This window comes from Mastigoproctus giganteus, chromosome 4 (assembly GCF_048544385.1).
Source record: "Mastigoproctus giganteus isolate SK-2022 chromosome 4, ASM4854438v1, whole genome shotgun sequence".
In the NCBI taxonomy this organism is placed as follows: domain Eukaryota; kingdom Metazoa; phylum Arthropoda; class Arachnida; order Uropygi; family Thelyphonidae; genus Mastigoproctus; species Mastigoproctus giganteus.
In genome coordinates, this window is record NC_143578.1 from 149,991,075 (window position 1) to 150,007,351 (window position 16,277).

The 16,277-nt window shown below is 39.5% G+C and overlaps 1 protein-coding gene across 1 annotated transcript in view; it reads right to left on the minus strand.

Annotated features, from left to right (window-relative positions):
• The window catches only part of LOC150087120 (twitchin-like), a 3,511,780-nt gene that overhangs the window by 2,640,298 nt on the left and 855,205 nt on the right, over nt 1-16,277 (minus strand).

Genomic DNA, 16,277 nt, shown 5'->3' on the forward strand with positions numbered 1-16,277 from the left:
AGTTGATAGCCTAAATTAATCTATGGTTGAGCTGGACAAGCATTTGGTATGAATGGAGGGGTGAATTGGGAGGGGTTTTTTTTTGGCATATGCTGCATAAGCTTGCTTTCTTGCATCATATATCTCTATGAATGCTAATGCTAAACATACTAGAAAGCTGTCCAATTTTTTTCATATTATTTTAGTTTCAGTGTTTTTTTAATGCTGGATGCAAAACAGGTCCAGGATTCTTTCTTGGTTTGCCTTTGCATGAAATGTGCTATTGCCTTTAATTTCTTATAAATAATGAGATTGGGTGTGTTTAGACATTGCCAAAATAAATTCCAGGCTTTATTTTGTTTTGGTGCAATCCTTGTTCTACCAGTATTTATAATGTTTTTCCTCCCAGGGGATTTGATAGTGATGTTGTGTCTTTAGCCACATTTAGAAGATGCAACATGACATAATCTATCACATTACCAATAGGCTGGAGGTGGATTTTTTCCTCATCAAGGGCGATTGATGACTGAAATTTTGCCCAATTTGCACAGAAAATTTTCCATTTTCTGCAGGGTTGAGTTGAAGGAGTCTGTGTTATCAAAAAGTTGCATACTATTGGGAAGTGGTCACTGACCATGTTATCATTTATTATGTACCACTCTATGGTTGGGACCAGTACTGAAAAACAAAGTGAGAGATGTATTGCTGAGGTGTGTTCAGTTGGGCGCTGTATGTGCTTGTACACCAGTACTGAGTATGGCGCACCAGTACTGAGTATGGCGAGATTTTGTGCCTCTAAAAATCTTTCAATGAATCGATCCCATCTATCTAATTTAATAGCACCCCATAAGGGGTGATGCCCATTAAAGTCCTCGAAATTACAGAGAGGTGGAGATATCTGTATGAATAGGACTTCAAGATCTTTTAAAGAGTAAGTATAGTTTGGCGGTAGCTAGATTGAGACAAGTGTTATTGCAATATGGAGAGATATACGAACAGCAACAGCTTCTATTTCCATTTGAAGTGGGATATGTTTAGTTGGGAACTTTGAATTTACTAGGATTGCCACACCACCATGGGCAGTATTAGCTGTATTTTGATCTCTTTGATAAAGGCAATAGTTCTTTATTGAAGGAAAAATTTGCAAGATTAGGTACGTTTCCTGTACCTAATCTAACGGTTAATTAGATCTTGGATATTATCTGTGTTGCAACGAAAGCCTCTGCGATTCCATTGAAAAATACAAGGCATTATTTATGTTTAGTTGATGGAGCTGATTCTGACTGCTTTTTGAAGGCGACTAGTTTATGACGTTCCAATTTTGGTTTGTCTTTTTTTGGGGAAACTGGCCAACCAGTGTCCATTTCTTCTTCTTCTTCTTCTTCAGCACAGATTTCTAAAATAGGATCTTCCTGTATAGATGTGCCATCTGTGTCCATGGTTCTGTCCTGAAAATTTTTCATAGCATTTGAGTTTGTAATACAGGATCACTGGAGGAGGAGATGGAATTGTCAGAGGAGTATTATTTGCTTGGTCTGGGGTCTTGGATTTTTGCTTGTATACACTTGGTTGTAGCTCAGAGAGGAGATTTCTAGTCCAATCAGAAACTGACTTAGTAGTGGGAACTGTGACATCAGTTTGAATGGAGGCTGATTGATATTTTTTTACAGCATTTGCATACGTAATATTTTGGTTTATAGTTGGCATAACTAGTGTTCTCACTTCTTGGTAATTAACTTGTTCTCAACCTTGTATTTTACTATTGTTTTCTCAGTTTTTCATTTTTCACATCTTGGAATATGCAGGATGGTCACCTTCACACTCTGGATAGGTCATTTTTGTAGTTGTACAGTCACTTTGTACGTGATCTGAGGACCAACGGCTGGGGCAGACAGGAATTCCTCTACATAAAGTTTGAGAGTGGCCATACTTTTGGCATTTATAACGTCTTAAAGGGTTGGGAACGTAGGGAAGAATGCAACAAAATAAATAACCTGCTTTTACAGAGAAGGGTAAGTTGAGCGTACTGAAGGTAAGAATAATATTTCTGGTAAGTGCCAGTTGATTATCTTTTTTAATCATTATTATTTTTGCTTCAATTATATTCTGTCCCTGCAGTTATTTCTTCCTCAGTGATATTTAATAAATCCCAACTAGATATGACACCCTTAGATGAATTTAGGGTTGCATGAGGAGCTTTTTTACAGGAATGCCAGCAAAACTTGATAATTGTAAAAGCTCTTCAGAATGTCTTTGTTTTGTGGTTTCTATTAGTTGGTCTCCTGATTGCAGTCTCTTCACCATCTTAGCCAGAGTCCTGTGGCTTGGGGAAGAACCGAAGGGGGCAAATCTCAAACGCATCACAAGAAATGCACGATATGTGAAATGTTCACAGACCTGTCTAGAACAGGACATGATCTAGCCAAGGGAGATGTCTTTGTGTGCTAGGTGCAGAGACTATTAGGAAATTAAGCACCAACTCAGCGTTCTGATGGGCATCTATGAGAGGTTGAGGTGTAGGGTAGATGCCCTCAAGGAAATTAATATGAGGGCCCATCAAGCTCTCAGCTGCCCAAATCAATGCCAGAGCTCACTCCTGTGCATCAGGCAACAGCAGCAATCTCCAAGGCAGAATTGCGCTGCTCCCACAGGAACTAGTTATTGTTGGTGACTCTATTGTCAGAGAGACACTGAATATATTATGCAAAAAGGATAGGTGGAACAGAAACAGGTTATGTATGCCAAGGGGAAAAGTTGATGACTCTGTAGTGCAGATTTCATCTTTTAAGGGCACTTCTTGTCTGCCTGGTGTACTTTTTTCCCCAACCATATGTGCTTTTGTAAAATAATATATCTGCATCTTGTCAGGAAAATTGCATTTCTCATGTTTTGCACAAAAGGTGATATGCTATACACATTGGCACTAATGACTTTAAGAGTAAGAGATCTGCAAATTTAACTAACAAGTACAGGTCAATGTTAAAAAAAAGTTGCGAGCTAGGGTTGAATTTGAAAGTGTCTGCAATTCTGCCCGAATGCAATCAGAGGGAGTATATGATGAGAGCCTTGCCAATCAATTCGGCCCTGGAGAGATTGTGCAAGGCTCATGGGGTAGAATATTTTTCAGCATGGTCTTTGATTTCCTGAATAGAATATGGACGATTTTTTTTTTTATATAAACCCCAAACATGAGAGGTATTAGAACCTATAGTACTTAGTACCATGCTTTGGTTGAAGATAAATGGTGGAAGATAAACTGAGACCAATGTAACAGTGATTACAATTACTATGCATGTGGCAACAGCTTCTAAGGAGGTTTGCAATGGAATGCATCTAGAGGGAACTCTTGAGTCCAACAGGATGGCTACTCCTTCATGAGCACTATTAGTGTCAGATCTATTTTGTCTGAAGATAGTGTAATTTTTGACTGCATGAGAAACTTGGGGCATTAATTTGGTTTTTTGTAGGCACATGGCAACAGGATTGAAACAGTGAATTAGTTCATTGATATCAATGTTGCTGTGAAAACCTCTACTTCCCTTGAATGATGTGTTCCATTATTTGGTTTTGTTTGTGAAGATGTATCTGACTGCTTTTTATAAGCTTATGACTTATGACTGTCTGGTTTTGATTTTTCTTTTCAGGGAAAAGTGGGATGTCCTGATTCATTGCTATCATCCATATCATCTTTTGCATGTATTTCAAGCAGATCTTCTCGATCATCTGTATGCTTGTTAGGCATGGTTGTTTCGCCTCAACAGGATACGATCTTTGCAAATTTTCTGCTACCTGACAATGTAGAGGTCTCTTGGGATGGAACTGTGAGTGCATATTATTGCTTTGGTCTACTGAATTTGGTTTAGATGGATGCTGGACTGAGAGTACTTATCGAGCTGAGTCTGATATTGATATTTTTAGAGAGATGGACATTTCTGTCTGACATGCCACTGATTTATGTTTGTGAATGGTAGAATCATAAGTGCGTTTTGGTATACTTAAGTTGACCTGTTTTTTTCTCATCTTGGTAAGAGACTTTATTTTCAATTTTATATTTTTGTTTTTTTTTTACTATCTTCCATATTTCACAATCTTTGGAGCAAGCTGGATGCTTGCCACTGCAATTAGGACACTGTGGTGTTGGGTCTTTGCATTCTGCTTGCGTGTGAAAAGAAATAAGACTATATTGTTTTCAAAGGGCACTCTACAAATTGCACTGAGAAAATGCTTGGCACTCGAGGCTAAGAAGCTACAGATAAAGGAACCACTAGGTGGCAGTGATCACAGTATACTGATGTGGGATTTACTTATTGATGTAGCTACCATCAAGGAAAGGGAAGTGTTTTTTCTTTCATAAAAGTGACTACAGCAGTCTCAGACAGTTTTTAAATTCTATACAGTGGGACCAATAGATTAAGTTACCAACAGCAAATTCTAAATGGAATAAATCATTCAAGTAATTAAATCGTGGAGGCTACTAGGCTTTTCATGCCAACTAAGAAATACTGTTCAAGGTTTAGGCCTAAATGAAGTAATCAGACTCATCACAGAGAAAAAACATGCATGAGTTGCATATAAATTATCAGGTGACACAGAAGACTATGGTAGATATAAGCTAGTCTGTAAACAAGTCACAAAAGGGGTTAGGCAATTAAGGCAGATTACAATAAATCTTTGGCAAAGGATGCAAAGAAAAACAGCAAGGACTTCTTTACTTATGTAAACTCTAGAAGGAAAGGGGATGAATCAGATTGGTCTGCTTGATATCGATTGTTCGACTGCTGATGGTCCTGTTTAAGTAGCTGACAAATCAAACGAGTATTTTGCATCTACGTTCACACATGCAGAATTCTTTAGGAAATGGAAGTCAGAAGTTTATCAAACTCTATCAGGAACTTAAATGATTTTGTAATGACTTAGAGGAAAGTGGAAGATAAATTGTTGAAGTTAAATATAAGAAAGGCACCTTGGGTAGATGGGATATATCCAATTATATTAAGGGAGGAATCAGAGACAGTAAGCCCTTAGACACAGTTATGAGAGCATCCTTGGATTCAGGGGGGATACCAACACACTGGTGACTAGCAAATCTATCCCCAATTCACAAATTGGGATCAAAGGGTAACATGAGTAATTACAGACTTGTTACTTTAACTTCTGTTCCAGGGAAAATAACAGAGTCACTGGTTACAGAAGTAATGCAGGATCATCTAGACAAGACTGCCATTATAGTTCAGACTAGCATGTTTGTTTAGGGAAAACCTTGTCTGACCAATTTGACTGGGTACTATGATGTGATCACAAAGGAACTGGATGCAAAAAATAATTTTGATATCAGATACTTGGATTTAAGGAAAGCTTTTAATATTTTTGCACATAAGGACTGCTGTACATATTTGAGCAATGTGGCATTAAGGGCTGACAGAATGGGTTTGTTAAGGGAAAATCTATTCTGACCAATTTGGCTGGATGCTACGATGTGGTCTCAAAGGAACTGGATTTTAAAAAAATAATTTTGATATCATATAACTGGATTTCAGGAAAGCTTTTGATACCCTTGCACATAAAAAAACTGCTGTACAAATTGGAGTAGTATTGACAAATTGCTGCTATGGTTAAAGGGAGTCCCCAGGGTTCGGTGTTAGGCCCATTGTTGTTTTCTATATTTATTAGTAATACTGATGAAGTTATATCAGGCTTAATGTCCAAGTTTGCAGATAATACAAAGGTTGGCAGAGTTGTTTATGAAAATATGCTACTACAGCAGGATATAATAAAGTTAAGCAGATGGGCTGAGAAGTCGTAACTGAATTCTAACATTGACAAATGCAAAGTACTGAGTATGGGTAGCAGTAAGCCTAGAGTAAGTACCAACTGTGTGGTACTACACTCAAAGTAGTGGAGAATGAAAGAAACCCAGGAGTGATTGATTGTGCTGTCAGATATGAAGTTCTCTGAGTAGTGCAGACATGATGCCAGGATAGCACATGGGGTTTTATCAATGGGATACAGGTTTCCTAGGAGGAATAAGGAGGTAGTTATCCCTTTGTATAAAGCAATGATCAGGCCACACTTTGAGTACTGCATACAGGACTGGAGGTCTCATATTAAGAAGTATATAGAGCTGCTGGAATGAGTACAGAAAAGGGCAATGAGATTGGTGAGGAGAACAAAGGGATGCTCTTATCAAGAATGGCTTCAATTCTGCATAATTCAGCATTTGGAGACCAGGCACCACCTGCAAGGTGATCCGATTGAAGTGTCTGCTCACTGCTGATGGGATTCTTCCTCATGCTCATATTATGCACTTGAGAGGGCTTAATTTGAAATTCAGGAAAGACTGTTGCAGATATACAGGGTGTCTCAAAAATATTGGTACAAACATTTAGGGGAGGTAGGTAACATCTAAAGAAATGTAAATCACATAGGAACCCATAACCGGAAACGTCACCGTAAGTCGGTATGCAGCGCTGTTCATCAGAATACGAGAGGGAAAATTTCTGGTTTACTCATTCAAGCAGTAGTCGCCGCACGAAGAGCATGCATCGATATACGAACTGTGAGCTGGCAGACATGTACCTAGTGTATGGATTAGCAGAGGGCAATGGACGAGCCACTCAATGAATTTATGGAGAACGCTTCCCAGACAGACATGTACCAGACCACCGATTGTTTGCACGTGTACATCAAAATTTGTGCGATTATGGGTCATTTAGAGGTAACAGGAGTAGTACGGGCAGACAACGTTCGACGCAAACTCCCGCTATGGAAAAACGGCGCCTCCGTAGCCAGGTGGGAAGGAGCAGCAGTGTGTAGCACACGCTTCTTGATTAGACCGGGGTTCGAGCCCGTCACCACCGAATACGGAGGATGCGGAAAGGTCAGCGAATGACAACCGCATATCCCGGAGCAATATGGCCTTAGTTGCTAATGCTCGAAATAACAAACAAACAAACAACCCGCTATGGAAGAAAGTGTGTTAAATGCCGTCCAGAATAATCCTACTACACCACACATGCTGTTGCCTCTGCCTTAGGAGTGTCTCGTTGCAGTGTACAGCGTGTCTGTTGTTGTTGTTGTATGTTTTACGGCGCAACGGCAGCTATAGGCCATTATGCGCCAAACAATGGTAGAACAGCATGTCTGGCATGACGATTCCTTACACCCCTTTCATCTCCAAAGGGTTCAGTTACTGCTCCCCCAAGATCACCCTGCATGTGTGGCTTTTGCACAGTGGTTTCTCCAAGAAAGTGTTCAAGACTTGAATTTTCCAGCCTATGTTTTGTTCACGGATGAGGCTTATTTCACTTGGGAAGGCTTATTCAATCAGCACAATGCTCATGTGTGGGCTCACAACAACCCACACGGTGTGCGCCCCCATGCGGCACAATATCGCTTTGCAATAAATGTGTGGGCAGGTATGGTCAGTGACTGCTTAGTCGGCCCATACCTGTTACCATCCCGCATGAACTCCGCTAAATATCGGATCTTTCTTGAACAAGTTCTACCAGGGTTACTTGACGATGTTCCAGCAAATGTGAGATGCAACATTTGCTTTCAATATGACAGGGTGCCTGCCCATTATGGAAGGTGTGTTCATGACCATTTGAACAGGCGTTTTGGGCGTCGATGGATTGGCCGTTATGGACCCGTTGCCTGGCCCCCACACTCACCTGATTTACCGAGCCATGATTTCCTTCTGTAGGGGCCCTCAAATCTATCGCGTATGAATCGCCTGAGGAGATGAAAATGGATCTCGTGGTGAGACTCGTCTGCGCTGCTGCTACTGTCAAAGAAACTTCAGGTGTGTTTGACCGTGTCCGCCAATCCATGCTGTGTCAGTGTAACGCATGCATCGTGTCTCGTGGTAGAACCTTTGAGTATCTGTTGTAACATCATGAAATGCATCCATCTCGTACTCCATTGTTAATGTTATGTCAAATAAATGTTTGCCACTAATTACTGTCTTGTGTCATTTCTGCTTCTTGTGCCTCTGCTACTACTTTTGCGTGACGTTTCAGGTTATGGGTTCCTATGTGATTCACATTCCTTTAGATGTTATCTACCTCCCCTAAACGTTTGTACCAATATATTTGAGACACCCTTTATACACCGACGAGCAGCCAAAACAGCTCGTACCCAGTGGGGCATGGATGCTACAAGATTTCTAAATGTGTCTTGTGGTATGTAGTACCAACATGTAACCAGCAGATCCTTTAACTCTTGTAAGGTCCGTGGTTGAGACACCGCAGATAGGAGTTGCTGTTCGAACACAAACCACAGATGTTCGATGGGATTGATGTCTGAGGAATTTGGAGTCCAGGGCAATACCTAGAAGTTGTTGTTGTTGTTATTTGGTTTTTAGGAGCATTAGCAACTAAGGCCATATTGCTCCGGGAATATGCGGTGGTCATTTCCTGACCTTTCCGCATCCTCCGTATTTGGTGGTGACGGGCTCGAACCCCGGTCTAATCAAGAAGCGTGTGCTACGCACTGCTGCTCCTTCCCACCTGGCTACGGAGGCGCCTTTATACCTAGAAGTCTTTCTTATGTTCTGCAAACCAGTCTCGAACAATCTAGGCGGTGTGGCATGGCGCCTTATCCTGCTGAAAGAAGACACCGCCAGAAGGGAAGACCATTGCCACGATAGGATGTACCTGGTCAGCAATGATGTTTAGGTAGGTGATAGACATTGTCAGAGTGCCTGGCACATGGATGACTGAACCCAGAGTATCCCAGCACAACATCAGCTAAAGCATGACACCGCCGCAACCAGCTTGTTTTCTTCCCACGGTGCATCCAGGCGCCATCATTTCCCCCAGGTAAATGACGGAAATGTATCCAGCCATCCATATGGTGCAACAGGAAACATGATTCATTGGGCCAGACGACCTTCTTCCAATCACTCAAGGTCCAGTTTCAATGCTCGCATGCCCATTGTAGGCACTGTTGCCGGTGAACCATGGTTAGCATAGGCACTCAGAGTGGCCTGCGGCTACACAGCCCCATTTTCAGCAGGGTTTGCTGTACTGTGTGTTGTAACCCATTACTCTCGTCATCAGCATTCCAATTACCGGCGAGTTGCACCGAAGTCACCCTTCTGTTGCTACGTACCATCAGGGAGCGCCTTCGCTCACCTCGAGCATCGACGAGCAGTGGTCATCCAATACCTTGCCAGCAGTTCGTGGGTTCCCCCATCTTTGGACCGCTTTCGGAATGTACAGGTAGTTCCCAATTTTATGAGTTAATTCCTTCCTAGTGTGCACTCGTAAAGTGGGAATTTATTTCCCATAGGCAATGTTAAAACCAGGGGTTACATTCTCCACAATGGAATTAGTTAACTAATTAGTTTATGTTTAAACAATGATTGATTTATCCAAATAAATTAAAACATGTCTTGTAAAATGAAGCAAATTGTAATTTAAACAAATTTATGACTTACAAACGTTAAAGAATGTTTATTCATCATCATCGACTAAATGCACACTCATTCATCACTCGTTGTTTTGTTGCACAAGGAGTTGCCTTCTTCAGATATGCTTTGAGAGTGGGTTTATTTCCAAGATGATCTCTTCTTTTTTCTTTATAAATTTCATGATAGCATGCACAAGCATTTTTAATGGCACGCTCAAATTGCAAATAACTAACATGATACGCGCAAGTAATATTGCAACTAACATGATTCACGCGGAGTAACAAGTTTACAAAGAAGGAAAAAAGGAATGAAGAGAAGATTCTGAAAATTTAAAGTTTTTTATATGATTGAAGGTTTTAGCGAAGGGGAACTCATTTTACCATAATACTGTAACATAAAAACCCACAGAATTCTAGTTATCGGTATTATCGCAAATGCAATAAGATTGAGTTTAGTATTAGTATTAGTAACAGCCGCATGGTGCAAGAAAGCCTATGGCTTATGCTGCACCAGCCAAAAAAAAAAAAAAAAAAAAAAAAAAAATCCGAACAAAACAATGATAAAAACAAAAAAAAATAATAAAATAAAATAAATAACTAAATAATAATAATTAATAAAAAAAAAAAAAAAAAAAGGAAATTAAACCTATCATCCTATGCACTTCCCTTACCCGAAAGTACTATCCAGATGACCTTTGAATTTCCCCAAATTGTCGGCCTCTACCACCCATGAAGGCAACTTATTCCAGTAATTTATAACTCGCTGGCTAAAATAAAACTTCCTGCAGTCCAATCTAAACATTTCCCCCCCGTAACTTGAATTTATGTCCCCTAGTTATAGCATCATTTATAATCTTGAAAATTTTGTGCTCATTCATTTTACTGATGCCTCTCAGAGCCTTAAACACCTCAATCAAATCTCCTCTAAGGTGTCTAGTTTCCAAACTCTGCAACCCACATATTCGAAGTCTTTCTTCATAAGGACGCCCTTTTGCCGATCTCACCAGGCGAGTTACCCTTCTTTGCACCCTTTCAAGAAGCTCGATGTCTTTCTTTAGGTGTGGTCTCCATACTTGAACACAGTATTCCAAGTGTGGTCTAACATAAGCCTTATATAATGGGATTATCACGTCCCTATCTCTACTTGCAAAAGTTCGATAGATCATCGATAGGATAACCATGGGCCTTCCTTGCAACCTGTTTACAATGCTCAGAGAATTTCATGTCTGACCGTATCATAACACCCAAGTCCCTTTCCTCCAGTACTGGGTTTAGTTGAACTCCACAAAGTGAATAAGTTTTTTGGGGTTACTGTTTCCCAGGTGTAATACCTTACACTTTGTTGGATTACAGCACAGCTGCCATTTTTCTGACCAATCCTGAAGTCTATCTAGGTATCTCTGAAGAAGCTCAGCTTAACAGTGATCATTAACTACTCTACCAATTTTAACATCATCTGCAAATTTAGACATCATGCCCTCTATCCCTTCACTGTTTTCATTTATGAAAATTAAAAACAACAGTGGTCCTGATCCTTGGGGAACCCCACTTCTTACATAAACCCAATCTGAGGAATAGCCATTTATCACAACCCTCTGCCTCCTGTCCTGAAGCCATCCTTCTATCCATCTAAGGATTTTACCAGTGATTCCAACCTGTTCCAGCTTATAAAGCAACCACTCAAGTGGGACTGAGTCAAAAGCTTTGCTGAAATCTTAATAAACAATGTTGAGATTATTCCCTAAATCCAGCTCGTGAGTGACCCTTTCGAAATAGCGAACCAGATTTGTTAAACATGATTTTCCCTTTACAAAACCATGCTGAGTATCCTTGAGAATATCAGTTCGATCCAAATGATCCTGAATTCCACCCTTGATCATTGCCTCCGTGATTTTCCCTACTACTGAAGTCAGACTGACAGGTCGATAATTTCCAACTTCACTTTTAGAGCCACCCTTATGTATGGGAGATACATTTGCACTTTTCCAATCCAACGGAATCTGCCCAGAGTCTAGTGATGCTCGCATAATTAGCCTCAATGCTTCAATGCACTCGCTTGCCGCCTCTCTTAAGATTATAGGGTATATTCCATCAACTCCAGGAGCCTTACTGGTCTGTAGGCTCAAAAGTTTTTTCATTAAATAATCTTGCGAAATTTCAATATCATTAATTACATATTTTTTAACTTCACTCCCACAATTTCCCATTGCCACAAAAGGCTTTTCATTTGTAAATATCGATGCAAAATAACTGTTGAGTTCATCTGCAATGGCAGCTGGTGTATTTATTACTATCCTCTTTCCCTTACGTAAAGGTCCGATCTGGTTTGTCCTGCTCTTCTTGGCATTTATATATGTGAAGAATTCTTTATCTTTCCTCTTTGCTCTGTTTGCTAGTGATTTCTCATAAACTGCCTTTGCCTGTCGAACCTTTTCTGTGGCTCTATTACACATCACCTTGTAGCTGTTATAGGCTTCAGTTCTTTTTATTGCTCTGTAACCTTTCCATGCCACCTTTTTCTGCTCAAGTAATGTGGCAACTTCACTATTCATCCAACTTGGAACCCTTCTCGTGGAGTATTTTTTTAATGGTATATACTACCTGTTTATAATAGATTGCACTACCAGAAAAGCCCAATAAAACGTAATTATGATAGTGACCTCCAGAAATGTGTTTTAGAAAAATATCACAGAGGCATTAAAATTGATTCTTATAACGGAACATATGATAATGATGAAAGTGTAGTGCGTTTTAATGATTTGAATTGGTAATCAATACAATTTCCATTATAAAAATGACCTTTTACAGAGATAAGCAACTTAGTTATATAGCGAAAACTTCAACTTCCGAGGTCTTGGAACTAATTACCAAAAAAAAAAAAAAATGTGTTATTGGGTTCACATTACGATATTTTCACGATAAGATTGTGTCTCTGGAATGGATTAATATCTTAAAGTGGGGTACACTGTATTGTATAGCTATGCACGTGGTTTGAAATGCGGTATTTATAAATGTTTAACATTCATTTTTTTGCAATTAACATTCATATTTTAAATATTGTTGATACTTGATACTTGATACTCAAAAAAAAACAAAAAAACTAGTAAACCCGGGAACTGCCTGTACTAACCACGGCTGACCGTGAGCTCTGACCCAGTCATCTGGCCATTACAATTTAGCCTTTGACAAACTCGCTTAAGTCTGCTGCCTTTCCCATCTGAAGAATAAGAGTAACACTGATTAATGTGTTTTTTATACCATGTCCCGACCCACACACATACCGTACTTCACCTGCAGTTGCCTCGATTTGCATAACGACCTGCTGGTCATAATGTTTTGGCTCATCAGTGTATACTTACATATATATATATTTTTTTTTATGTAAACCCCAAACACGAGAGGTATTAGAACCTATAGTACTTAGTACCGTGCTTGGGTTGGAGGTTGAGAAGATGAAAGAAGATATATGTTGACATTGGACTTGAACTTCTGTAGACTGTAATTTTCAGGAAATATGTATGAAGGAAGGTTGTTCCAAAAAACGGCAGTTGAATGAATAAACAAGGAGGATGAAAAGTTGGTTCTGTGAGTTTGAAGTTGGGCAGTAAAAGGACGTTGGCTGGTGGCGGCACGTGTTCAGAGTGTTTTGAAAGAGAGAGCAGGAATTATAGAAGCCAATTCAGAAGAACAGTGCCCATGGAAGTATCTGTAGAAGAGGCATGCAGCAGAAACAGTACGTCTATGGGAGAGCGAGTGGAGAGACTCTGTTAGAGATGAATCATTAATTAACCTAACTGCCCTCTTCTGAATGGAATCAAGAAGCCTGTGAGAGGTTTTGGGGGCACCACCCCAGATGTTGGAACAATATTCCATGGCAGGGCGGATTTGCGATTTATACAGAGTAAGCAGCTGTTTGGAAGAGAAGTAATGCTGAGAGCAAAAGAGAAAACCAAGTTTTTTAGCTGCAGAGGAAGCAATATTTGTAATGTGCTTGTGCTAAGAGAGATAAGAAGTCAGGGTAATCGCCAAAAGAGATATATCATTTTGCCTAGAAATCGGAGTGTCACTAAAGATAAGCATAGGAGCAGAAGAATCCTTTTTGTGAGATATAAGAAAAGACTGAGTTTTAGAAGGGTTGAAATCAATTAAGTTGTTTTTGCCCCACTGGAGAATTACCTGAAGATCAGCATTTAAGGAATTGGTAGCAGATTTTCGAGAAGTTGAAGCTGATTGAACATGGCAAGGTTTCTCAAAATGGAAAGTGGAATGCAATGTGCTATCATCGGCAAAACTATGGATAGGATTTCCAGTCAATGGAAGAAGGTCATTAATATACAAGAGGAAAAGAGTGGGTGAAAGAACTGAACCTTGGGGGACACTGGCATTAGTGAAGTTAGAAGACAGAGATCCATCTACAATCACTCTCAGTGAGCCATCTGAGAAAAAACTGGATAATCAATTACTAAAAACAGTTGGCAAACCATAAGATGGAAGCTTGTTGAAAAGACCTTTATGCCAAACACGATCGAAAGTCTTTGAGATGTTGAGAGCAACTACTTGTGTTTCACCAAACCTTTCCATTGAATTAGTCCATAAATGGGTAATATAAGCAGAACATCACCAGTGGATCGACACTGACGAAATCCATACTGGTGATCGTCGATCAGACGGAAGGTTTCTAGGTAGTTTAAGAATTGGCGGTTAATTGATTTCTCTATTACTTTAGAAAGAGTAGAAGTAATTGCAATGGGACGATAATTGGATGGGAGCGATTTGTCACCCTTTGTAGGAACTGGCTGGATATGAGCAAATTTCCAGGCAGAAGGAAAAACACCTTTGGAATAAGAAAGTGAAAAAAGCGGCAAAGAATTGGAGTAAGTTCAGGAGCACAGGTTTTGAGAACAAGCGGAGAAATACCATCGGGACCTGGAGCTTTCTTAGCATCAAGATTCGTCAAAATCCCTCTGACATCCTTTTCATAGAAGACCACGAGGCATTGAATGGAGCGTGTTGGGAATGGTGGGAGGTGTTTTACCAAGATCATTAATATATGAGTTGGAACAAAAATGGGATGCTAGCAGGTCAGCTTTATCCTTGGCTGAAGTGACAACAGAACTATCTGGTTTTGACAGAGGTGGGAGCAGAAATGGGCAAAAGTTGCAGCCAATAGCTCTGGCAAGGGACCAGAATGCTCGGCTACCATTAGGGCAAGAAGCAAGTTTTCTACTCTTAGCCTGTTCAAACTCTAGTTTGAACTGATTAATAACTGCTTTACAATTGTTGCAAGCTTTGGTGTAGGCAGAAAATGAAACTGAAGAATTAGAAACAAGCCAATTACGATATGCAACATTCTTCTCTTGAACAGCCTTAGCACATTTATTGGAAAACCAAGATTTAGATAAAGGATGAGATTTTAAAGTGGAGTGTGGGATAAAGGATTCCATTCCTGCAAGAATAATTTCACTGACACGATCTGAGCAAACGTTTACATCAGAACTTTTGAAACAGTAATCCGACCAAGGAAAAGAAATAAAGAAATCTCACAGGTCATCCCATTTTGTATTCTTGTAATGCCAAACAACACGAGGTTGGGAATAGCCATGAGATAAATGCTCCATTGGAGAAGAGACAATCACCAAGTTGTGACCTGAAGTGCTTAAAGGAATTCTCACTTCGACCATGTACTTAGAAGGGTTCTTTGTGAGAAAAAGATCAAGCGTGTTGGCTGTATGATTAGGATTGTCCATTATTCTTGTAGGTAAATGAACAATCTGTGCAAGGTCATTAGTAATTGCAAAAGCCTCAGCATCTTGACCAGTTTGGTCCGTGTGACTAGAAAACGGAAGCCAGCTGGAGTTGTGAACATTAAAATCACCAAGGAAAATTACCTCACTGTTAGGAAAGTTGGACTGGAGAAAGTCAAGTTGCAAAGAGAGGAAGTCAAAAAGCTCCAAATGATTAATGGGGTTGGGAGAACGGTAGAGACAACAGATGAATTTTACACAATGAGGTAGAGAGATTTTAAGCCAGAGAAGATCAGAGTAGATTCCAAATTGCCAAGTCTCTGACAGGGAATATCAGAATGGACATATGCACAAGTACCACCTCTGAGGCGAAAGGAATCATACAGCAAATAATTTGGGCATCTGAGATGAGCAGTAGTTGAATCATCTGATAACTGAGATTCTGTCAGAAAAAGTACATGTGGTTTGGCAGACTGCAAGTTGAAATGGACATCGTTAAGATTACAATTGAGACCACGTATATTTGTGAAATGAATTATGAAATTCTTGGGAGGTTTGGATCTTTTCGCAGATAAGATCCAAAACTGCTGCTCCTGCCCACCTGGCTACAGAGGTGCCTCAAAAAAGTGGGTGGGACATGCTGTATGCAAAGTAAGTCATTCACCACCTAGTGGTAGATGACTATATAAGTAAATATATAAGTATATATAAATTATATTTATATACATAATATAAGTATATATATAATAAATAATATATATATAAAAATTCTCTTTACTGATAACAGCAATAGAAGGCTAACAATAAATTTCATATGTGTTCAATTTTTCCATCTTTAAAGAAGAATTTGCATAGAATATAAAATCATGGCTGCAGTAGATTAAACCTTGACAGAATAATTAATCACGAGTAACAAGGTATGTGTTCATGACTGTAATCCCCAAGCAAAGCAAGCAAAATCCATTGGTAAATTTAGCACCTTATATAACCACATGGCATTAGTGCTGTGATGTATATTCATTTAGTCATCTTTGAACTTTAGATATTAGCACTAAATGCAATAAAAATATTTTAACATATTAAATCAGACAAGTGGAGAAAAAATAAATTAAATTAATGCAGCTTATCCTATTTTTTGTTTAT